Consider the following 27,860-nt stretch of genomic DNA (forward strand, 5'->3'; position numbering starts at 1 on the left):
GTCATGAATAATCATATTAAACATACATTTGAGTTATAAAAGAAAAAATACCGATTGCAATAAAGACGGTAACATCGTACTACACACTTTACAGTTTGCATACGATTGAATCAACATTCATGTAATATGTTTGATTTTGCCCCCAACATTTGATTCTTTTCATCCCTGCCTCAACGAATTTACACTGTGTCGCTTAGATAGCTAAACACAACTGTCATTTGTTGTAGGAATGCTTTAATAATAATGTGATGTATTTTTGTGTGTAATTTCTGTCTCTCATGTTGTTGTGAATGTTTTTAAGATAATTTTAAAATAACACATGCATTTATTTTTAATTTGAAACAAAAATTATTATTACAAAGTGTCGTTAATCATTTAATAATGAATTAAACATACCGGTTGTATATTCGATTAAAAATTATTAAAAATTATTTACTTTTATGTGATGCTTTAAATTGAATTGAAGTGTTAGAGAGCTTTTTTTAAGTGTTTTTATGTTTTTTTTATTTTTATTTTGTCTATGTGTGTAATTTTTTTTTGTTTTAATTAACAAAAAAAAACATATTTTTGGATTATTTCTTACTAAGCATTAATACAATTGGTGAGTAAGTTCAAGTATTTTTAATAAACTATCATGCACTTGCATAATTTTAAATCAAAACAATTGTAAATAACATTCTTAGCAAAAAAATATTTTTTTTAAGTAATGGGAACAGAATTTGTTAAATATGTTTGGGAAATACTATTATATTATCTATTATATATTCTATTTTATGATTTTGTTTGTTCCGTAAAGGAAAAGTAAGTTACTTCCAGAATTTGTTATCCGTATATGAAAATAGTGTTAAAAGTGTAATATCCGCTTTTTGCACGTGTTTGAAATGTAGTTTCCTAGTGTCATCATAAAAAAATGTGATAATTTATGCAAAATGATGTGTGTAGGCAAACGACCTGATGAAAATTTTATTGAAAGTTTGTTGTTTAAATGTCAAACTTTTTTTTTTATATAAATTCTTATGTAAATTTACAAAAAATAAAAATACAAAATTGCATTATACAATTTTTATTGGCAAATAGAAATTAAATAATAAAATTTTAAAATTTTTTAAACAATTTTTCTAGTGTTACTTTGAGAAATGAAAATCGAAACGAAATATTTAACACTAATTATTTGAATGGCATTATTTATTTTTAGATTTTCTTTGTAACATGGATTATAAATAAATGACTTGTTTTTATCAAATTTATTTATAATGCATTTTGTTGTCGGAATTTAATGTTTTACTGAAATCTTTAGGAAGTGATAGAATTCACCAAAGTGAGATAAAAGTTATTTGTACATTGACCTGTTAATGCTTTGTTTTCGAAAGATAACCATCGAAAAACACTTACACCACGTTAAAAAATATATTAAACATTAAGAACAGTGACGTTTATAAAAGACGGAACACGAACACATGAGTGAAAATCAAAACCATCTCAATTTTATATATTATTATTTCTCTTACCTTCCTTATTCGTTATTCCTTTATCAATTTCCATGATATACTTCATTTTCAAGAATATCCTGCTAGCTACTGAGGAAAAGTAGACTTACGATCGAAAAATGTGCCGCTTAGGATAAAACAGGCTAGAGAAATAATATTTAGATTTAATTTTTTCCATGAGGTAATTCGTATATCATATCTGTAATAAAATTGCCTATAAATAAAAAGAGAGTAAATTTTTGTATCACTTATATATTAATTTTCTAGCCTGTTTTAACAACGGCTACCGCACTACAAAATTTCGTACGTGTCGAGCTAGTTTTTTGTATTTTTCTTAATCATTCATCTCAAAATGGATTGATCATTACATTTTTTGAAATCCTCTCAAGTTGGTCAAACTAACTTGGTATGGTACGACCTCCAAAAATCGTGAAGCTTTCCGTTTTTGTTGTCTATATGCCTTTTTTTACCGAATTCCTCTCTTTTGCATACTAGTGGTAGAAAAACTCCTTTAGAAGAACAAAGGTAAATAGATGGAAGGCAAAGTGGTAACTCGTTTTCTAGTGTAGGAAACGTTAGAACGCTGTATCAACAAACTCAGAAATGGCTAATTTACCTATAAACCAATAACCTGTCAGAGAATTTATTACAAGTTTCTTAAGAAGAGTCATAGTTTTACATATTTTTGTCGACGGTTTTTCCATTAGAATAGCATTTTACAGGTATACGGTCTTAAGGTTGTTGGTTCAATAAAGTCTTATAATAAATTAATAGTTTCTGTATTTACTTTATTTGTATCTTAAAATTATATTCTAAATTGATTAGTGTTGAGTAAGACCAAGACTGGAATGTCTTAATTTCGGTCTTACACACTAAGTATTGGCTTTAGTGTTGATTTTACCTACTTAGCCTTAGGCTTTGATCATTCATGTAAGAATCTGGTTAAAGTGTTGATTTTTAATTAATCAAAATGATGGCTTACCCGACCCTCTGTAACTCGATGAACATAGCTTAACAGAGCGTATTCTGTGGACAATTTTAAGTTGAATGTGTCTTTTATTCTTTTGTCAAACAAACAAACAGACAAATATCATAGCTTTCACATTTATAATATATGGGGATTTTTAGCTAAAATTCATTTAAGACAGAAAATAATGAGGTTTGACGTTGAAGTCTAGCTGCATTACACAAACTACCTTGATGAACAGGTAAAAATATATTATTAATATAATATATATATTAATTTACCCAGAATTATTGTTTTTATGGTTTCACAAGTGAATTTCTTAGAAATCAATGTTAATTTTTGTTGCTGCAAAAACACATATAGCCTGTTGATTATTTGATATGTTGTTTTATATTTAAGGAAAATGAAACCATAATATTCGTAAAATATTCATGTGCTGTTTGAAGAACTTTTAAAACATAACATAACGGTAACTTTTCAAGTTTTAAATTTACTGAGATGCATATTATACTGGACATACGGTCTATCTGAAATGGGTCCCAAGTTTGTTAGGCTTAAAAATATTGATGCTAACAAAAAATTTTGGTATAGGTGTTCATAAAATCATCTAATTAGTCTATTTCCAGCTGTCCGTCCGCCCGTATGTCCGTCTGTCAACACGATAACTGAAAAACGAAAAAAGATATCAAGTTGAAATTTTTATAGCGTGCTCAACACAAAAAAGTGAGGCTAAGTTCGTAAATGAGAAACATAGGTCAATTAGGTCTTGGGTCCGTGGGACCCATCTCGTAAGCCGTTAGAGGTAGATTCCTTATAAAAAATGTCTTTTGTTTGAAATATTTTTTCGTAAACATCACTGTTTACCCCTGAGGGCGCAAATTAGGCACAAACTGTATAATATGTGTTATATGGGATAGTCCATTTACGGTTGTCCGTCTGTCTGTCTGTCTGTCCGTCTGTCATCCCGATAACTCGGAAACCATAAAAAATAGCAAGTTAAAATTATTGCAGCGTGCTCAGGTCATAAAAAGTGAGGTCGAGTTCGTACATGAGCAACCTTTAGAGGTAGAACAAAAGTTTAAATATAAGATATGTTCTTTATAAAAAAATAAACAACTTTTGTTTGAAACATTTTTTCTAAAACATCACTGTTTACCCGTGAGGGCACAAATTACTTTCAAATATTGTATGTATGTATTATATATTAATATCAGTCATGTGTGTGTGACATGCATGTATGTGTGGTCTTTCTTTACATACATGACGTAAAAAACAAACGATTCTGTTCAAAAATTAACTCATTCAATTGTTTGGTTTCATTTGTTTAGGTATAATATCATCTGCCCTCAGCCTAACTATTCCTTTAAGGTATTTCCATCCCGGTATTTGCAGTTCCTGTGCTTAAACTATGATAAAACCCACTTTTCGACTACACAGATTAGAATAGGGCTTACTATTAAATCCCAAGTTTCGATCAAAATTCTGCTACTTCAAGATCTCACGGCTAACATTTTAATTTTCACGGTTTGTAAAAAAAAATAAGCCTAATCTGCCGATAAGTGCTTTCATGCTGGAAATACCTTAAAAGGTATGCTAATTTCCTTTTTTGTTCCAACTTGTGTAAAACATATGTAACTTGCGTATTCTTCAGTATAACTATAATAATATTAAAATATGCTTTGAGTTTATGTATAACTATGGGGTGACAGTCTGTACATTTGTTTAGAGCTTAGTTTAAACATGGGGGGCAATCATTCTTCTGTTTGCTGGCCCTTTTGTGAGATAAGTTTACGTTTAAGAAACTGAAAATTTCAACACTACCTTTTTAAATTTGAATCAATTTTCAAAAGTCATAAACATTTCACGTCTGGGCCTTAAGTGGTTGTAATTTTAGCTCTCTATAAATACAATAATAATAATAATCATCATCACAAACACACGTTATTAAACGGTTTTTAATACTTCGTTATTCATCAAACGTAATCTCCCAACATGCACAATGTGCACCATATTATTATGCACACTAAAATTCTTGTATCTTATTATGGTTGCGTGTTTTTAAATGTTTTTTAATGTTTGTTGTGTTTTTCATCATAATTTATGTTTTGTTTTTTTATATTCTAATTTTATGCGATGCTCTTTTATGATTTTTATTCTTTTTTAAAACTTATCTACTTTGATAATTTGACAGTAAGCCGTATAACTTTATGTTTAAATGTTTTTATGTAAAGTCGTAAATATCTATAACTGGTAAACAATGACTTCGCAAGAGCTGCCATTTCATCAAAGGAAAGGAATGGATTAGTCCAATTTTTTGTATTTGTAGCTGGTATTGATATTATCATCATCAACTTAAAAAATTGATAGAAGAAGGAGCCTAAAAACCATCAAATCTTGTTAGATTGTTAGATGTAGGTGCTTCATTTTCTTATTTCTGTCTGGAATAGCACTAAAAAGTATTTATAGGATACCTTTTGAACGAAGTGAAATTTGCCAGAACCTATGCCAATATTTTTTGTGTGTCTCACAGTATCCGCTTTCATAAGCTCAGGATAGCTGTTTTGTAAAATTGAAAAACAAATTTTTCCATATGCTTTAGCTTCGCGTAGAGTGGAATGGAAAATTACCCCCATTTTTGTCAAAAGTGATTGCGAAAAGATGGAAAATGGATATGTCCTTATCATTTAGAACACTCACAATTACTATTTATACTCCCATCTTGTTGAGGCCAAAACACTCGGATCAAGCAGAGATGATTGTGAAATTTCAGAGATTTTTCATTTGTGAAAATAATAGTTCGGATAAGAGGTAACGTAAATTGGTCCCTAGCACCTAGAAAGAGATCACTATTCTTGAGAACAACCTTTCTACTGGAGGAGAAACATTTCTGGATATGTTAAGCAGATGAAGCTATAATATTTAGTCAAAGCTAGACGCCGTGCAGGCAACCCACAGCTTCTCCGCCGTGATTACTGGGCCTGATGGGTCCGATATTTCGGACCGAAACATTCTATTCTTGTTTTAATCTTTAATACTTTTTTTAAATATACAGTAATGTTCCACAAAAGTTAGTTTTCAATCAAAAACTATAATTCTATATGGTTTAAAGTTGTTAAGTACAAATTTTTGATTGGCATGAAATTTTATATTTTTTTTAAAAATCTTCCTAAATATTTATTGGTGGGGAAAAAATTTGTAAAGTAAAATGGTTTTCCAGATAAGAATGGTTTTACTCATAAAAGTGATTTTTCTTAAGAGTGCTTTTCTGCCTTTGAATACAATGGTTTTGAAGTATTATAGTTATTATTATAACCTCTTCAGTTAATTTTTTAAGATATTTTATCTAATATAAATTTTAAATTTAAATTCAAGATCTATAAGTATTTAATGTAATGTAATTTTTCAGTCATTGGACACAGGTCTTATTAGAATATGATGGTAGTCTGCGATTATATATGATTACGTAAAGAGAGGAAGCCTTTGAAAGAACATTCAGTTTTTGATTATCTGTGATTAAATATATAATAATATAATATTTTTAGTATATATGATGTTGTAATTCTCTACAGGATGTCCCATTAAACCAACACGAGTTGATTATCACTTTTATATTACTTCAATTGTAACTTATTGGTTTTATAGATAAACTATTTGGCCCGGTTCTTCGTTTCACCTACAATTTCTAATCAGCGATAATTAGTCTTAATTAACCTGCAGCTCTAATTCATTTATAGCTAAATAATGCTTAGCCCACCCGCTTAGCCATTCTACTAACCACAAATTTTACTTCTAACTCTCGGACAATTGGATCTATCTATTGAAGGTTGTATGCAGTTCCAATGATTCATAGTTATACTATGCTTGGTTCCGCTTAGCCCGCCAAACAAAAACTTAATTTCCATATCGGGGTCAATTAAATGGCCCTCGGCCTGGCTTGAGCCTTCGGTCTGGCTTAAGCCTCAGACTGTGGAGCTCGCTGCGCTTGCACACACCTCCAATTCATAAATACCTACAATATGCTTGACACCGCTAAACACAAACTTTTCTTGATCTTCATTTCTTGATCAATTAGACGGCCGGCCTTACTGCTCTCGCAATTGAGCTTTTCAATCATAATTTACTGTTTGTAGATGCTTTTGAAATTTTGATTTTATTTGAAAAACATATAAAAAAAATATTTGAATCGGTTAAGCCGTTTTGGATTCTTAACCAGAAAAACGAACGGCCGTATATTTTTATATATAAATGTGTATGTAATAACAATGAATATTTGGTGGAAGTGCTGGTATATTACAATAATTTGTCACTTTTAAAATAAAAAATGATACTTTAATAAGAATCTAATTAGCTTAATTGAAATTTGGATTAAAAATTACGAAATGCTCTTTAATGAAATATAAAATTTAGTGTGAACAAGTGAAAATAAATTAATTATTATCTAAAAACCAATGCAATTATGAAGCCCTTTCGGTCATCATTTATTTGGTTTTCGAAAATTTTTGAGAATTCATTTACGATAATTTTTTATATGTACATGGTTATTATCCCTATATAATATGTTGTTGTTGATGCTGAATTTCCAAGAAATCTACTTTTATTTAAGCCATTTTTAAAAGTTTAATCCATGAAAATAAAAGCTGCAGTATTTTTCATGGTTGGCGCACAGAATTTGTAAAGCAACTGAAGTGTGGCGAATTACAAATCACTTGTAATTTTTGCATTTTTAGGGTTACTCTATCATTGTTAATAAACAATTCATGTACAAAAATAATAATAAAATTTTTATTAGTGTTATTGGCACGTGGTCATTAAATGGTTAAAACATTTGCGACTTATATTATTTTTATTAAATCATTTAATGTTAAACAAAATATACCCATATTGTTTATAGTGTACGTTATCATGCGATCTGAACTGACCTTCGGTGGATTTAGTAATTTGTCAATCATTTTAAGTTACCAGTTTTTATACCATGTATGTATGAAATACATCAAGGTATACTAAGTTTAATCCCAAGCTTGTAACGCTTAAAAAATTTATGATGCCAACAAAATTTTTGGTATAAGTGTTTATAAAATCAACCAAGGAATTCAATTCCGATTGTCTATCTGTCTGCTCGTCCGTCTGTGATTACGATAACTCAAATTTCAATAATCGGGTGTATGTGTTGACTGGAAGAATAGTTTCTGAGATATGGACTATAGATATGGAATAGTTTCTGATATATTAACTTTTCTTTCTTTCTTTCTGATATATTATTTTTATACTTTTTACATCAAAATTACTCTATCCACCGAGTTTCATCAACTTCCAATTCAAATTTTTTTTTTGCGATTTTCTCGATTTTTTTCAAAGGGGAACCCCTTAAAAAAATTGCAAACAATCGAAAAATTTTGTTCATCTCCAATTTCGATAAAACTCAGTATATAAGATAATTTTGACCCAAATAAAAGTTATTAACATGCAGTTCCCATATATAAAATTCACATCCCCTTTTGAGTCCCTTAGGGGATGAATTTTCAAAAATCCCTTCTTATTGCTTACTAACGTTACTTAAGGAACGTGTGTACAAAATTTCAAGCTTCTAGACCCAGCCGTTTCATCTGTGCGTTGATCGATCAGTCAGCTTCCATTCTTATATATACATATATATATATATAGATATATATATAGATATTGACACATGTATTAGCAAAAGTTTCATGGTACGAAGTTTCACGAAATTTTGAATTAGGTATTAATGGACATATTGTCATCTAAAGTAATTTTGTTTATTTTAAATTGTTTGCTGTTGTGTTTTTAATAAGAAAAATGAGTGAATAATAAACATTCATTTTATGGAATAAATTAAACAAAAATTTGTTATTATTAAGTGGTCATTTTATGTATTTTTGTTACCCAATTAAAATTATCAAATATTAAAAAAAATTAATTTATAATTTATATTTATTTTATGTTAAATTTTATATATTTTTTATTAATAATACACATTTACTAAAGTATGAGATAATAGTTATGCTCATTTCTAGCAATGAAACCTCGTCGTTTCTGAATATATTCATTTTTATGTCTTATTACAAAATGCATAGTTCAATATGAAATCCATCCAATCTTAAGCATGAAAGAAAATGACGCAACAGGATTTTTTTTAAATAAAAAAGAAAATAGTAATTTTTATACCATGTATATATGAAATATATATAGTATATTAAGTTTAGTCCCAAGATTGTAACGCTTAAAAATATTGATGCTGCGAACAAAATTTTGGTATACGTGTTCATAGAATCACCTAATTAGTCGATTTGCGTTAGTGTGCCTGTCTGCCTGTCCGTCTGTCATCACAATTACTAAAAAACGAAGAGAGATATCAAGCTGAAATTATAGCGTGCTTGGGACGTAAAAAGTGAGGTAATAGGTCAATTGGGTCTTGGGTCTGTAGGACCCATCTTGTAAACCGTTAGAGATAGAACAAAAGTTTAAATGTAAAAAATGTTCTTTATAAAAAAACAAACAACTTTTGTTTGAAACATCTTTTCGTAAACATCACTGTTTACCCGTGGGAACGCAAATTATGCGCAAATTGTATAGTGTGTATGTTATGGCTATATCAGTTATGTGTATATGTGTGACATGTATGTATGTGTAATGTGACAGAGTAATCAACACTGTCTATTCATGGTATTTCAACAATTAACTTAGTCAATTGTTTGTTTTCACTTGTTAGGTTTAGATTTTATTTTGAATAAAAAAAAAAAAATAAATAAATAAATAAAACAAATATTCATTTGCGCTCTAATATTGCTCTACGTAAGCACACATAAGATTTCTCGAAACGCCCCTCCCTTCTTACTTAAAATTCAATCTCGTTTTGCCGCTAATAAAGCATTGTTAGCAAAGGATCGGTAACACTAAAACTCAAAACAGTTTGATGTAAATTAAAAATTATTCTTTAGAGCACAGAGACTATAGTTCACAATGTACACTCACTGTCAGAAAAAGTGCCACAGTTAAAACATTCTAAGCGTACGCATCATATGTTATGTTATAATAGTAACACTTAGAATGTTTTAAAACGAGCATTTTTTGTGACATTGAGTATACATACATTATTTCTTGCATTAAATCTTACGTAAGAATGGGCTTAACCACTTCCCTCCCCCCACTTTAGCTCATGAATTAATTTTTTTAAACAATTTGGCGCCCTGTAGAGGACATAGTCATGAACTTCATTAAAAAAATTTAATAATGTCGTGTTGGATATTTTCGATACGGAATCTTAAAATTTGTTTATGACAATAAACGAGAGATACTTGTTTAATTAGTGTTTTAGTCTACCCCGTTATTAAAAACAAGTCGTTTTTATTAATACATTGTAATTACATTTGGTTTGATATCAGTTTATAATTTAAAATAGCTGGAGGGTATAACTGATTATTGGCAACAACTATTCTCTGAAGTCTGAATGTTTTAAATTAACAAGTACTTAAATAATATAAATATTACTGTTATTATTTTATTTATTGCGTTGTTTAAATATTTATCTACGGATTTTCAAGAGAATTCACCAAGTATGTGTTTTTCCAAAAAAAATTATTTACTTAGCAGTGTAGATAAGTTATTGTACTGAATCCGAAAATCCAAAGAAAAATTATATGTTTACACTGAAAAAAAAAATGTTTAATATCAACCTATATGAGGTTGTCTTAACTTCATGAATGTAGACGAAAAATAAGAATAAAATTTTTCGATATCTGCTTTGGTTTTCGAAATAACGAAAGCTAAATAATTAAACAAAATTTTCAATTTTTGATTATTTTGAAAATTACTCCAGATATCGAAAAATTATATTCTTACTTTTCGTCTTATATTAATAATAATTAACCATCAAAACCATGCTTATACATCCTTAATTAGTCGTACACAACGGGTTTTTTTTGTTTTCAATAATTTATAAGATTTAACTTAAATTTTTAAATTTAAATTTAAAATTTTTTTAAATTTCCACAGATTAGTAATGGAGATATCTATGAAAACGTATCATCCATCTACCGTTTTCCCTTAAGGCCAATGTTAAATATGCCTACTTTTGAAGACTTACTAATTTAAATAATCAGGCAACCATCCTTAAAATATTCAGAATTGATTAAGACTTAGTCACACTTCATATAAAAAAAAATCAAGCCTTTTATCAAAATTGCCCTGGCACTCGTAGATCCTTAAACTACTAAGTAGGGAGCTATAAACAGAAAGATTGGACATAGTGTATTTGGCGTTAAATACTATGCTTGCCATAAGAACTCCATTTAAATTCTGTTTTGCTAGAAAGAGATATGAACAAATCTTTGATGTCTTTTATCTTTGTTGTTTTTATAGTTCTAAATGATCTTCTTTTAAGCAAAACACAAAAAAAAAAAAAAAAAAATATTCCCTTTTGAAGATGTAATTTATGACGACTATGAAGTCGTATTATGTAGCTGAAGTGCCGAGTGCATGTATCACTGAAAAAAAGAAATTCACAATTACGATTGAAGGTCCCGAGGACACCTTCAAATCACTTGTTGGGTCAATGGATGTGTGTTCTATAAATAATCGTGATCAATTGTTTAATGTGTAAATTCAAGTCAATTGGGTACAGTGGGTACAGTGTTTTTTTAGAACTGGATATTAAGGCTGTAAGAACTGTACATTCATACATTTTACTTTACAAAAAGTTTGCGCGGTAAATTATTTTGATGGTTTGGATTTAGGAAGTTGGTCTCTAGAAAGGTTAAAAATTTTAATATTTTTACTCTCCTGCTCGAACGGCTTGGTCTCCATCTTGGAATTTATTAAGTTGGCCCTGAAATTGTTGAAAAATTTTATTATTTTTATTTAATCAATATTCCCGTTAAATCTGTTTATTTTTACTCTCCTGCTTGGACGGCTTAGGTCTTACTTAGTTATATTTTTTAATAGCTAAGTTCCGATTTCGTCTCGTCTACATGACCTCACTCTAAACCTCTTATTTTCTCCAGATCGATTGAGTACGTTATTGGATTTAATCTTGAAAATATTAAAACATCTGATGCCAGATGAATGACATTCTGATAGAAATACAACAAAAAATTAAACTATCGATCTTTAAAGAAATAATTCAAGTGATATTTCACAAATTCATTCAACAATTCGTCGGTAACATTTCTATTTTGCATACAGAAATAACAAAACTCTTTATAAAAAGGCGATGTAAGCAGAATTATTAAACCTAATTACTGAATTCTGTGAATGCAATGCAATATGTTTTCCATATGTGTTAAAGAAGGCGTATATTTTTAATATTTAACATAATTGTTATTATGTATACATTTTTGACCTAAACTATGCCTCAGTTTTAAAGATAAATGATCCTATTATTATTAAGCCGGAAACGACAAAAACAGATATGCATATTCATGAATTTTTTTATTAAAAAATCATTATGTTATCTGCAGCAAAATTAGAAACAATTGTTACTGTAAAAAATGCGTTTATTAAAACATTTTGTTAGTGCAATATCAGACCGAAGATTTTATCAGAATAATGAAATGATAGAATGTAGTCTGCTCTTTTGAAAACTTAAATAAAATATAGATCTTTAGAAGTGCGAAATTTTATGCGGTCGTAGATATTACTGCATATACTGCAGACTTTATGAATTTGATAGAAATCGGATGCAAAACGATTTTACACCTCTGTCATAGTCTTTCTATTGAAAAGGGTTAATGACAATTCAATTAAATTAATTTCATTCAATTTTTTCCATAAACCATTTTTTTTCAGACAAGTCCATACCATTATTTTCGTTATTAAACTGTCTTTCTTTTGATGCCAAGGCTAACAGATCGGTGTAGTTAAAACCGTTAAAAATAGTCAAAACATTTTTCGATAGAAAACTATGGTATTACTATCAATGAAATTTTATAAAAACAAGTGAAAACAAACAATTGACTCAGTTAATTGTGGAAATACCATGTATAGACAATTTTAAAGACTCTTATCATATTACACATACATTCATATCACAATACATAACTGATATACCGATATAATAGATAGTATACAATTTGCGCTCTCACGGGTAAACAGTGTTGTTTACGAAAAAATGTTTCAAACAAAAGTTGTTAATTTTTTTATAAAGAACATTTTTTATATTTAAACTTTTTTTCTATCTCTAACGATTTACAAGATGGGTCCTACGGACCCAAGACCCAATTGGCCTATGTTGCTCATTTGCGAAGTCGACCTTGCTTTTTACGTCCTAAGCACACTATAAAAATTTCAGTTTGATATATGTATCTTTTCGTTTTTGAGTAATCGTGATGACAGACGGACAGACAGACGACAGACAGACAGACAGACAACCGGAAATAGACTAATTAGGTGATTTTATGAACACCAATACAAATATTTTGTTCATAGTATCAATATTTTTAAGAGTTACAAACTTGGGACTAAACTTAGTATAGCTTGGTATATTTCATTTACATGATATAAATATGACTCATCTTATTGTCCGATGGGTGAAGATCGACCTTGTACTGTCTCTTGTACTTTAGGTATATTAGCTAAGATATAGGAAAATCAAGCATCAACTTCTTCCTTTCATCTAGGGATTTCTGAAACTGAACGTTCTTATAGATATCCGATCATCGCACCTATAAGTATCTTAGTGTAACAAAAAAAAAAATGCACGGATTACATATAGTATTATATGTAATCCGTGCATTTTTTGTGACAATGAGATACTTTTCATCATTGAATTCATCAAAATATTTTTGCATTGCAATCTTAAAAAAATTCTTCACCTATATTCAAAATAAAATAAGATTGCATATAATAAAAATGTAAAATATTTTAATTCAAAAAAATCATGAATAATATTTTTATCTGAAAACAAAAGTATTTAAAAAATTTACTTAATTACAATAAATATATTTATATATTAAATAATAAAAATATGTTTTAATTGTATTTAGACAATGTTTGTTTTCTGCTGAATGTAATATATTAAGTATTATATATTCTTTTCAGTTTTATGTAATATTTTTAGTCATTTATTAATTTAAATTAATAAGGAAGTAACATTGTTGTATTTCTCTGTATGTAACAAACAAATACAGTGTGTAATATAAACTAAAAAAAAGATACTTTTTATTTAAAAGATATAACAAGATTAAGGAATTTGTAAATGTTTCTAAATTGAACATTTTAAGAGTAAAGTAATTCAAAAATACGCACTTTGATATAGAGTGTCATAACAGGGATAACAATCTACAATTTAGGTGTCATTTTTATACCATGTATATAAAATAAACCAAGGTATGTATACTAAGTTTTTATACCATGTATATGAAATATACTAAGGTATACTAAGTTTAGTCCCAAGTTTGTAACGCTTAAAAATATTGATGCTATGAACAAAATTTTAGTATAGATGTTCATAAAATCACCTAAATAGTCCAATTCCGGCTGTCTGTCTGTCGTCTGTCCGTCTGTCATCACGATAACTCAAAAACGAAAAGAGATATCAAGCTGAACTATAGCGTGCTGAGGACGTAAAAAGTGAGGTCGAGTTCATAAATGAGCAACATAGGTCAATTGAGTCTTGGATCCGTAGGAGCCATCTTGTAAAGCGTTAGCGATAGAACAAAAGTTTAAATGTAAAAAATGTTCCTTATAAAAAATAGACAACTTTTGTTTGAAAATTTTTTTCGTAAACATCATTGTTTACCCGTGAGAGCGCAAATTGTATAGTATGTATTATATGGGAATATCAGTTATATATGTGTGACATGTATGTATGTGTAATGGGACAGAGAAATCAACACTGTTGTAATACATGGTATTACAACAATTAACTCAGTCAATTGTTGGTTTTCACTTGTTTAAATATAACAATGAAAATAGTCTCGGTTTATAGCACTATTATTCCCCAACACTTTGTATCTTTTTTAACACAGAGTATATACATTTTAATGTGCGCCTTTTTGACACATAGTATATGTAGAAATGTAATGATATCTGTCAACGTAATTTTCTTCAACTTCTAAATGTCCGATTAGCTTGAAATTTGCAATCAATTCAAAGGCTGATGACAATTCAATAATAGTTTATCCTAGTATCCTGACAAAAGGACCACCAGGATAATATAAATAATACTTTATAAACATTATCGTATCTTTAATAACATTATCATATTAATATGATTTTTCATGCTCAAATAATGTATATGCAGAATAGTCTTGGGGTCGAAACCCATCTAAGTTTAAAAGTTTTTTCTACTTTGTTATCCAAAGATAGCAATCTTTTATTTACCGAAACTAAAAAATAAAAAAATTAATTTTAGTTTAAAACAAGTTAAAACAAACAATTGACTGAGTTTATTGTTGAAACACCATTTATAGACAGTGTTGATTACGGAATCGTTTGTTTTTTTACGTCATGTAGATAAGTGAAGAAAGATTGCCAGTGTTAGATAGCCACACAAAATTGATATTTCCATATAACACATACCATTTAATTTGTGCCTTCATGGGTAAACATGATTTTTTATAAGAAACATTTTTTACATTTTAACTTATGTTCAATCTCTAACGGCTTACAAAATGGGTGCTAAGGACCAAGACTCGAGGATCTATGTTGCTCATTTACGAACTCGACCTCACTTCTTATGTACTATTTCTGGAAGGAGAAACATATTGATACGATATTTTCTCTACTTTAACAAAAAAAGTCGCGCTAATATAAAAACAGGCACTGGAATTTCTTTGGCACATTCTGTAATTAGGCAATCAATTATAAGGAAGGAGCGTGAATTATAAATTCATTCGGAATCAGATGAGCCACTTCCCATACTAGTTTGCGATTAATATACCTATAGTAATAACTTTAGAAATTAAATTTAAATTTATTCCCGTGCGTTTTTTATGAGCCAAAACTAGAGACATAGAGAGTCGAATGAGCTTCTATTGGTATGTAGAAATTCTAGAAAGAGACAACTACTGGTCTTATCTTGGCTTTATTTCCTCATAGTTTTTTGTCCGTATTTACTTGTCAAAAATATGAATTTAAAATATCCATGTTTTTCTCGAAAAACAGAAAATTCATTATTAAATAAATTATTATTACTTTGATTCCAGAGGATATAAACTATAATTTCTACCAGTTATATAATATAAATATTCGAATTTCTATACCATGAGTACTTACTGACTTTAAATACTAAAAATGAATCTCACATTTAAATAAAGAGAATCATATGCAAAGAGAATAAATAATTTGAATGAGAGAGCAAAATCGCGGCCAATAATTAAAAAAATATTATAATCATCAGATTTCGTTTTAATCAAGTTTAATTTTCTAAATTATGTAAAAGATGTTTTTAAGAAATTACATTTGAATATAAATTTCGTAAGATAACAAGTAAGTATTTAATTTCATGTTTTGTTACGTAAAATTTTTTCTTGGCAACTTTTCAAGTACTTTTATTTTTAATTTCATTACTATAACAATTATTTAATTAAGCAACTGTGAATAGTTCTTGTTTGTATTAAATATAATTAAAATAATATCAGTAAGTCAAGTGTAAAATATGTTTATATATATGTAGACTATTTTGTAGTATCTAGTTTAGTAGCGAGCGATGAATTTTTATTACTTCAAATATTATAAAATCTTAGTGGAGATTTTACAAAAATATTATTAATTCAAGTGTTATCTATTTTTAATGTTTCTAATCTATATTGCATGGTTTACAGAACACATATTTCGTATCCCACAGGTTCCTGGGTACTTTTAAGACCCAATATATTACGTACAACTTGTGTGTTCGCATCGTGCATGAGTTTTATTGGTAACGTTTCCATGATAACGATTCATTACTTTATTAATATATTTGCATGGAATGGCATATAAGTTTGTATACATAGCTAAGATTGAAAATTTAATACTATTTTCTAACAACATTATGGAATTTCGTCTCCTATTTTCATAATTTCTAACGCAACAAGTTAATTAATTGTTATTTTTCAATACTTTAAATTTGACATTTACTATATTATTTACTTGTAAACAATTGAAAATTAGACATAAACAGCCTCTTTTGAAATCATTATAAACTGGGAGCGCGGGCGTCTATCTGGTTCTCCCGACTATGACTACACGTTAATTACAGATATGTGTTATGCGTACTATATGCGTACTATATGCGTACTATATGCGTACTATATGCGTACAACTTGCGTAAATAAACATGCGTATGTTTTGGACATAAGGATTCACATTACGCGGAAGCGTCGCATTATCGATGTTTGGATCCATTGAAGCTTTTTATATGAACTTTAAAGAGAACGCGCGTAGTTATCTCGCAAAATATTTAGAACATGTTTTTTTTTTTAAATATCATGCATGTGTTTAATAACATTCATGGTACACTCTGTATCCAGCAATTAAAAAAATTTTTTACATTAATTTTTGACTAAGTAATTAAACATCTACATTTTTTAAATTTTGTTAAAATTATTTGCGTAGTTTCTTATATAACGAAGTACATCCATCATATTCACTAATCTGATAAGGTAGAACACTTTCAATACAAGTTTTTTAAGAGTTATTGATTAAAGAAGTTTCCGAAGAGTGTGTTGAACTCAAATTTTCAGCTAATTCAACTCTTTGAACCATTTAAAAAAAAAAAAAGAACTACTGATTGCGCAGGCAGTTACATTACTTAATTTGAACAAATAATACAAAATTATGAATATTAAAATAAAGTTGGGTATGCGGGCATTGTGTGATTTATAATATAATGACTCACTCCTACAACTGTTATTTTTTAATTATACATACATACGCCTCTATTTTTGAAAATGTATGGCAGTATTAATACTGTCAAACATAAATTAATAAATCTCAAACAAAAAGTATATGTGCCAAAAATGAATGTTGAGTAGTAAATCACATAACTTGAACATCATACGATTGAAAGGGGTATTAATCTTGGGGTACCTCTTAGGAACTAAAATGTTCGATCCCACAAAGAAAATTTGGGTCAATATTGGTTTGGGACTTTAGGTCGGCTGACCTCGACTTGTATGAGCAATGAATGATAAGCATCGTTTAAATTTTAGGTAGTGGTTATTAGTCCAAGCCTGGGTGCAAATAAAAAAACAATTTAATTTCTTATTTTGAATACATTACTAGTTTTTATTTTGATCTAACCGATTTCCAAATAATATTCCTTGATAATATCAAATGATAAATATTGTTCGAACAAAGTTAATAAATTTTGATTAAAAAAAATTAATTATGATTGTTTGCTTGAATCGATTAATTATTAAAGAAGTTATGTGATAATTCCTCGGTCGTTGTTATATTTTTTATTAGGTTTGGTATTATGTGATATAAACACATTGTCTAGATACGTTGATACCCTAAATTCCACATGTGATATAATCATTTTATCAGTACACTATAATTAATTAGGTAGAAAATTGATTAAAAAACGCAGAAGTTAATTAATAACTTATTACATAAAAGATTGTTGTTAGTTAAATCATCATAATCAAAAATCGTCAAAATTATGCTTATATGGGCCCCTAATGGCTTAAAATTGTTAAAAAAATGATGAGTTATGATCACGATTTTTTGCATTTTATTTCATTTAAGGGGGGAACACCACAGCGACAATTTTGTTTGTTATTAAACTTGATTTCTTTTTTTCAATTCTTTAAAGATAATTAAAAGTATGTAATGAAAATTTGTAGTTATAATTTCGTAATTCAAAAACTTATAGTCAATCACTTTAGTGAAATCATGAATTTAGAAAAAATTTCTTGTGTGAAGAAAATTTTTTGCGTTTATACTCCAGTGCACTTACGGATTGACCCAAAAGTTTTGACACTAGTTTTTTTATTTATTCATTCGATAGGGGTTTGTTTGGAGACCTTAAATCTGATTTTGAGTATTCGTGAAATTGACCCTGTCTATAAATCGTAGCATGTACTTTCACATAATCAAATTTGAATGAATAGAACGCAAGATGTAGCTCAAAACGTAAAAAAAATCATTTTCCCGAATACGCAAAATCAGATTTAAGGTCTCCGAACAACTACCTATCGAATGAATAAATAAAAAAATCTAGTGTCAAAACTTTTGGGTGACACCTCTACGATTTATGTAAGTGCACCGGACTATTGCTTGAAAACGCAATTTAGTAAATATTTGTTTTCATTTCAAAATTTCTTTATTAATTAAAGAGAATTGAAAAAAAATTACACTCGCACCAGGACTCGAACCAGGACTTTAACCATGTTGACAGCGGTTTATGGGACATAAAAACCCACATTAAAATAAAGTTTATACAATCCATTGGCGTAGATGGAGTTATTAGAATTCAAACTTTCCCTATTTCTTAGCCCATGGGGGTGAAGGAATGAAGAATCTTTTATCCGTATGGTATAATCGAAATATTTAATTTTAATCATTGGAAGTAGTGTCAGAAAGAAAATTGAATTTAAAAAATTTGTTCCAGATGGTGTTCTTTGTATATAAAATTTTTCGTCAAGAGAATTCCTACAGACGATTTGTTTATACGTTAACCATCTCTTCTTTTTGCCTTGTGTATGTAACTTTATAGAAAATTTTCGATACAAACTCAGAAAATAGAAATATACCTGAATCCACTATAGTTTGTTACATCCTGTGTTTACACTAGTGGTGTTTAATTTACCATGCTTTGAAGCATCCGCTGCAACGTTCGTTGCAACTGACGAGCATCAGCTTGTAATGTAATTGTTTACACCAGGGCTTCTTAAACTATGGGTCGCGACCCCATTTGGGGTCGCGTAGCAATATTCTGGGGTCGCAAGAGGTAAAAATACAATTTAACAGAAAATGTTTTTTAACGTGTAAAATTATTGTTATAAAGATAAAATAACAATTATCGTACATAAATCTAAATATCATAAAATCTTCTAGTTCGGAAAGATTGTTTGTACCTGCATTTCTATTAAGAGTATTATAATAACTTGAATAACATTTACTATGAATTATGAAATGTTATTGGAATTAATAAAAAATATACATTTATTTTTGTCAATCTCTAAAAGCCGAAATAATCCCGAGAAATAATTATCAACAAAATTTCTAGGTATTTTTGCTAAAGAAACAGCTTTAACACATATTAAATCCCAATATCGTTCAGCGATAAAAAATGTTGAAGAGGTCTTACGTCCAGCAGTTTCAAACATACATTCCACCAAGATTTGATTTGTTATGCAATAAAAAACAGGCACATCCATCTCATTAAATTTTTAACTTATACTTTAATTTTAATACTTACCACGCAACTACTTGAAATATATTCGAGAGAATTAAGACGGTCAGAATCCACTTTTATTTTTGTAACTATAATAAATACAATTTTATAATTTTTTGTGCAATTTTTAATTTTAGATTTTTGTATGTTTCAAAACGAATTCTAAACTTATATATTTTCATATGTATATGTATATTGTTACCTAATAAATAAATCATCAAAAAATATTAATTTATTTTTCTTTTATATTTGTATGGGGTCGTCAAGAAACTCGCAATCATAAATGGGGTCGTGAATTACAAAAGTTTAAGAAGCCCTGGTTTACACGAACGTCTGTTAATTAGTTTATCTCAATTACTGGAATATTTTAGTTGTAACATTATAATATTTTATTAACTACATATATATTTCGTAACGGTTGCAAAAATTAATTAAAGAAAATGTTAGTCGAAAATTCGAAATGAATGTTATTTTTCAGAAGCTATTTTCATTTTTCTTTTTCTTCGACCTTCGTTAACTGAATAATATAAATATTAAGGAAGTATGAAAATCTTAACAATATATGTATAAATAAAAATGATTCATCGACATATATTAATACCATGTTCTATTTTTTCTGAGTTTCATAGTGATATTGTGTTAGTACATAGCTTTTAAGAGGATTTTTTGTAGCAGTTTAAAGAGCCATAAATTTTTGTATTTAAAAACTTTTGCTAGTTGTTAAAATAATCAAATAACAATTAAAAATAATCAATGAAAAAAACTCATACAGTAGCTACGTTTTCTCTGAGTTGAAGCGGAAAGTAGGTACAAACATTCAGGTATTAATTTAACAAATGTGACAAATTTCTACTATAGAGTAAGAGCCAGCGCCTGCCAGACACACATTAAAGTATAAAAGCTGAAATTTTTTTTGCGTATTCTCACTGGTGTAGGGACCAATCTTTGGGGGCTACAAACCTTGACTAACGGTTCCTTCGGTAGGTAGCAGGTAATCAGGGGCGCAGTACCCGAGCTCGCTCACGTTAAAGTATAAAAGCTGAAATTCACACAGAGTGTTCAAATGACCATTTTAAGTCAATATTGAAAAAGACATATCAATCCATCCAACTTACATTAGAAGACATATCGGTCAAATATTCAATAAGTAAATCGTCATAGTTGTATAAGCCATAAACGGTTAGTGATACAAAAAAAAATTAGTTTACAAAAAAGTAGGTAATTTAATTATCTACAATAAAAGTTATTACCATTTTTGGTCTAAAGCGCACGGTTATGGAGATATAGCCTAAAACGGTTTTCCTTAAAATGGAGGCACTTCCCCCGCTTATTTTTGTAAGGATTTTGTGCTTATACATTCAGTACGTGATACTGAACATATTTAAATAATAAAATAACTCTTGCAGTGAAATAAGTTCATAATTATGGAAGAATTGTGTATTTTTGCATTTGACCTTCTACCACGTCTGGGGGAGTGTTAACCCCTTCGGATTGATCTGTCTTTTTCAATATTGACTTAACATGGTCATTTGAACACTCTGTGTGAATTTCAGCTTTTATACTTTAACGTGAGAGAGCTCGGGTACTGCGCCCCTGATTACCTGCTACCTACCGAAGGAACCGTTAGTCAAGGTTTGTAGCTCCCAAAGATTGGTCCCTACACCAGTGAGAATACGCAAAAAAAAATTCAGCTTTTATACTTTAATGTGTGTCTGGCAGGCGCTGGCTCTTAGTCCACTAATAGGAAAGTATAAATTAAATTTGCATGTGTTGACTATGTAGTATTTACTTCCATTTCCATACATTATTATATTAGAAGCAAGTGTATCTAATATATTAGAAGCAAGTGTATTTAATATTCGTTATCTAATATTCTTGCTGAACATCATAAATCTGACCGAGTTACTATGAATTATATTTGGGGGAATTTAATGTAGTCGAATTTAATGTAGTCCCATTATTAGTTGACAAAAATGTGACTGATATTATCAATTTGATTAATTTACATGTTTATATATTATACTAGCTTGATACCCGCCGTTTCGCTGGGCTTAAAGGGTAAAATATATGTACAAATTTCAATTTTAAAAAAAATGTTTGATAGCTTTGATGCATTGAGTGTATCAGAACAGGTAGCCATGAATTGTATCTCTTTAACCATTTTTACAAAAATCTTTAAGTTGTGGTTCAAAATGATGCTCATCGATGGCGTAGTGAAATTTCATTGGATAAATTTAATTTTTTTTAAAAATATATCTTTATAAATTATATCTAATGTGCTAGTCTGATGTATAAGCTATATTACTGTACAGTTTCATTCAAATCCATTCAGTAGTTTCTGCATGAAAGTGTAACCAACAAACAAACAATATATAGGGATAGGGAAGTATGATTATCATCATGAATATTATTAACCGCTGTGAGTATTTTATTTATCTATTATCAATTTCAGTGAAAAAAATTTTTATATGTTGAATTAAACTGATTCATCAAGTAACCTTTAATAAGTTTTATTTATTCGTTTATGTAAATATATTTAGTGAATCTTTAAAAATTTTCAAGCACACTTTCTTCCTTTGATGTAAGTCTTGATCTTGCTCATTACTACATAGAGGTCCTGTGACGTTCGCAACACAAATTATGTATGTTCAACAAATATTAATTAACTTCAAAACACTCATTAGCATAATAAATGATTAGAAAATTATTCACAAAAAGCCTATTATTCATTTAACCTAACCCTTACTACTTTTAAAAAAAATCTGTTTTATTTCAAATTTTCAGAAATATATTTGCTATTTTCAGTTGAATAAATCTACCCGATTTAGATAAAGAATTCGATAAATTTTTGCAAATGGTTCATTTTTTGAAAAAGTTTTCTTTTGTGGCAAAAATACAGAAAAGGAGTTTTCCGGTTCCGGAAAGATCCGCACGAACTTCTGCACGTGGTTTTATCTCAAAATTGTTTTCTTTGGTGCCGTTTTCTTGAATAATTTCTGCTTCTATTGACCGGATTGAGATGTGTAAAAAAAGAATTGTTTATTAATAATTTTTTGCATCGACCTTGCCTGCTATCGAACCCTGTAAAATAACCCTGTAAGTTTACATCATAAATTTGCAAAATAGAAAGACTTGAACCAAATAATGTAAATAATAAACTGTAATTTAATGAGATTCTTAATATATCAAAAGCTTTCAGTTTTTCAAATAATTTTTACTCTGTGCATATCTAGCAAAAGCTATCTACCAAAACCACCAGCTATCTAGCAAAACATTGAGATTTCAGGAGGCAGAATTAAATCTCTTCTTACATCTTGCGCAAAATACAAGGTGTTATATCTATCTGCCTTTATATACTAATTTTTTCTTACCACCAAATACGTGTAGACCGGTGTTTGGAGATACGAAAAATCATTTTTCCAATTTTTTCATCACCAAACGGATTCGCACCCATCATACCTCCCAGTGCGGCCTTTTTATAGAGGCTGCATCATGCGGGTGACAATTAAACTACTGACTTTTTAAGAGAACCCTAGAAATAGATAAAATGAATCTTAAGATCTCATCTTATTTAAATATAATAATAAAAAAACAGTTGATTGTTATGCTAAATACCATCATCAGTCCTAACACATTCACTTTTAAACATAATTTTTTTTTTTTTTTTACATTTTTTTACATAATTCTTGAAATAAAAATTTATTTCGTATGAAATTGTTGTTTGGGTAGTTGGAAGGAGGCAACATGAGATAAGAGATATATACCGAGTTATTCGTTTAGGATGCGTGGTCTTATATTACGAAATAATTCTAAAATTAATACCATATGATTTTCGGAGGTTTGTGTCAGACTATTTTCTCGAATTTATTTAGATGCCTAGTGACCCAATCGAATCGAATTTTCAACCCGATGATTTCTTGTTAACAATTTTATTTACATACAACCGAAAACCTTTCAACTTACATACGAAATTAAATAAAAATTGAGTTATACTTCCATTAATTGCTGGTATTCAATTCAGGATCTCAGGAAGCTTCCACTACCATTTTCAGCAGTTCAACGTCCATAGACAGAGGCTAAATAGCCGAGCGGGTTAAATCGATTTTAACCGTTGGTCTACTTAGACTTAGGTTGCGAATTCGAACTGCCAGGCAGCGACAGTGTGAGCAATTATCATTAATGGGGCGTTAAAATTGATTTCACTGTCATCGCTTGGCTAAGAACGTAGTAACCATCTCCACCCATATCTTAAATTTAATTGTATACGGATGTAGTTAATTAAATAAAGATAAAAAAATAATGATGTGGGTGGCCGTGGAAATAAGCGTATATGTCAAAAAAAACGGAGGTTATTATTGTTTGTTTTCACCCCGAAAATATCCATCTCTACGTTTTCAGGTGTAATAATTGAAATCACTAAATCTGCTGTTTATAAAGATTTAAAAAAATAAAAGAACACTTAAAATTATTTCTTATAAAATAAATAAAAATTTCTATTAGAAACATTTTTCAAAATAGTATGTTCCACGGAAATAAAAGTAAAAATACAGTCTCATGAAATTTTTGATAATCTACGATTCCTGTCAAATGTTTTTGTTTTAAAAAAAAAAAAAAAATGTTCTAGATCAAATGACTGTTCCTCTTCTTCGTCACTACCAACATTCAACGAAATATTTAGAAAATTGATGCTTTTGGTACAAAACTTTAATAAATTGTGATGCCTATTTTGAAGCGTTGCTTATTTTTCACGAGTAAGTAGATTTTATGAGCATTTTCCTAAGTAAGTAATAAATATTTTTAAATTATTTTCAATTATTTATGTAATGTAAAACGCTACATTGACATTGTACTGAGTATTAGCGTGGTAGTAAACACAATTTTATTCGGAATGAATCATTTTGTATATAAATATTTTGAAAGTTAAATTAAATAATTAGGTGCATTAACATATATAAATATTGTGTTACAAACTCTATAAAATTATATTATTATTTGTTTTATCTTAAATTTTATAATTCAGAAATTTTTTACTATCGCGAAACTCTTGCTCAAGGTTGTTCCCAAATTAACACAATAATAAAAACTAAAATTAAAAAAAAAAAAAAAACTACCGATAAACATAGACTTATTACGTACAGACTCCATAGATAATAAGATATTTGATTCTTGTGCCATTAAAGAGTTGGTAAAGAGTTGACAACAACGAAGTAACAGCTGACGTGCCACCATTATTATCACTAGAGCACTACAGAAACGAACAATGGATTTTGATTGTTGAGCTATATTTTAAAAATAATGAAATAAATAAAAAAAAGATCGGGAAGTGTCGTGGGACACTCGGTAAGAACCATATTCCTTTCGTACTTTGGTACATTATAAATGTGTGTTTTCTGAAAATTTAAGGTATTCATTTTGGAAGTCAAATGTTTGTTTGATGCTTTAAAGAATTTAATTTTATTGCTACTTTTAGTTTTACTGTATGAAATAGTTGTAGTATTAGCTTACAAAAAAGACATACTTCTGATTTAGTAGTCAACCCAATATGTGAGTACATTACGTTTGGTTTGATTAGAATATTTATTATGACAAACCATAAAAATTGCATTGTAACTTTAAATTATCTCTGTTTTCTTTAACTTCTGATAACTTTCGCAACTCATATTTTAAATGATAAAACATAAAATTTGGCAAAAAATATAAATTGACAGTTATGAGAAGATTTTTGCATTTTCCCAAAATTCATGGCAACATGAATCGATTGAAAAAGTTTTAGTCTACTAAAAAGTTTTTAGCCAACAATAAATAGCAGCTAATCTATAATAGGCATTACTCAATTTACTGTAGTAAATATGGCAACTCTGTTCTCAATCTCGACTTGTTCAGTTATCGACAGAAGCTTCTTTTCATGTATTCATTTGATTTCATGTCATGAATGTCGCACGTTGTAATAGAAGGAGTGTGGGGTTAATGATAGTAGTATATTTGTTTATTTAATTATAATTTGTTTATATTTATGAATATATTATTTATTATTTAAAAGCATGCTTTTTATAAATTCATTGAACTTTGAACTGTAAAACATCATATTTTTTAAGCCACACCATTAAGATAATGTTGTCGTTCAATTGATTGATTTTGTAGAATATTATTGTATATCTTCTATTATTCTATCTGAATCCGAGAGCTAACTTACGGTACTGCCTATTAATCCGAAAGTATTATTATTTACTTGCCATGGAATATTTGACAACGGCTAAAAAGTCTGCAATGTAACTATATGATATCCTTGATCAGATCTTGAAAAATAAAGAAGAAAATGCAAGTTAACTTTTCTTTTTGAATAAATATTTCATTAGATTTAAGATTACGAAATTTCTCTTTTATGTTATTGGATAACGGAACTCGTAAAAATGCTTTTTATAAAGAATTTTATGAAAATATGTTTGTAAATGTTCTGAAGTTGATTTTGCCGTTGTATGATTTATATTTGTTGCTGTATTGGTTGTTTTGCTGTTAAATGCTTAAGATTACTAACATGATCCCTTTAATTGTGGCTAGTTCTATTTGTTTTATTTAATTGAAAGGCGCAAAATAATATTGCAACTTACCGTCGTATCCTAAAAGAGAAATTTTTTTGTATTTATTTAACATTTAGCAGTTTTTAATTTGTCTGTATTAACTTAACATAATAATATTATGCAAAATTATGTCACATGCTATTTCCTAATGATTAAAACTACATTTTATAATAAATTCATTTTAATAAAAAGTGTAGGCGTTGTTTTGTTGATCAGAAATATTTTGATAACTCATGTTATGTATATATTGCATTTCATTAAAACAAGTTGTAAACAATGGTATGTAATAATTTTTTTGATGACGCTGCAATGTGGCTTTTTTGAGTTTCTGAGATATCGCAATATTTGCATCGATTTTTGTCCGTATTTCAAAAACTATTCGACCAGTCGTCACCCGATGTCAATGCACCCGATTTTTGTACTATATATATACTGAGTTTTATCGAAATTGGGGATGAAAAAAAATTTTTCGATTTTTTGTAATTTTTGCTTATGAATTAAAAAATGAATTAAATGTTTATCGTAAATTTTATACATTTTTAACTTCAAAGAAATATAATATGTCGCTCAACATTTGAAACCATTATGTGTGGGAGTTCCATCTTATCTCTAGTGTCATTCATCCGGTATACGTAGTAAAGTATTGGATGACTCAGTTTCTTGTAAAAATTTATAACAACTAAGGTCTAAAGCACCTTTTTATATTGTTTGATTATTCTGTAAAACTGTAAATATTTACTACCGACATAAAAATCGAAGTGAAATAATTCAAAGAAGTGTGAATGTTTAATTGTAGAGAGCTTTGCTTTGTGGAACTCTTTAACAGTTTTGTTATGAACATTTTATAAGTCAGAAACAGTGAGTTCTTTGGAGAAAAATCTATTGCGCATTAAATAATCAAAAAATCTAAAAAAATCTTTTTTTCATCCAAAAAATTCAATTTTTCTATTTATTTGTTAAAATTTTCGGCAGCACTTTAGATCCAAGCACCTTAAAGACTTTAAGTTAGCTCATAAAAACACTTGAAGACCTGAGTGCAGCCATAAACACTCCTCAGCTGCAGATGTGTAGTACAACGGCTAATGTAAGCACTGGAAAATTTTGCTGCAAAAAAATTTTTTTTGTTGAGCTTTCGAATCGATTCTACTATGTTTTCAAAAACTCGAGCTTGTTGTTTGTTTAACTAAGCTGTAAAATACTTATATTGCACCAAAACAAGAAAATTTATATTTTGAAGATTTTAAAATTATCTATCAGGCTCAACCTTGCGGGTGTTAAAGATAATTCTGAATCTCTCTATACAAAAATATTTAATTAAGCTGATAAGTGTTGGTGTTCTAAATAATATCGATATACAATTAAAAATGAAAAGCTATTATATATATTTTTTTGTTTATTGAAATTGTGTCCAAATAATAATGTGTTTAAAGGAACACAACAATTGAACAATTGAATATTATTCAATAAATTAATAATTTTATATGTATTATGCAATA

At 28.7% G+C, this 27,860-nt stretch overlaps 1 protein-coding gene across 2 annotated transcripts in view; it reads left to right on the forward strand.

Moving 5' to 3' along the window:
- The first annotated feature begins 526 nt into the window (after positions 1–526).
- Positions 527–27,860, forward strand: part of LOC123292368 (beta-1,4-glucuronyltransferase 1-like) — a 160,969-nt gene continuing 133,635 nt past the window's right edge. Inside the window, exon 1 of one of the 2 annotated variants that reach the window (XM_044872997.1) lies at positions 527–601. The gene's annotated coding sequence lies outside the window, so the exon portion shown is untranslated. The remainder of the gene's footprint in view (positions 602–27,860) is intronic. The other variant, XM_044872996.1, reaches the window with a different exon arrangement.

This window comes from Chrysoperla carnea, chromosome 2, assembly GCF_905475395.1.
Source record: "Chrysoperla carnea chromosome 2, inChrCarn1.1, whole genome shotgun sequence".
In the NCBI taxonomy this organism is placed as follows: domain Eukaryota; kingdom Metazoa; phylum Arthropoda; class Insecta; order Neuroptera; family Chrysopidae; genus Chrysoperla; species Chrysoperla carnea.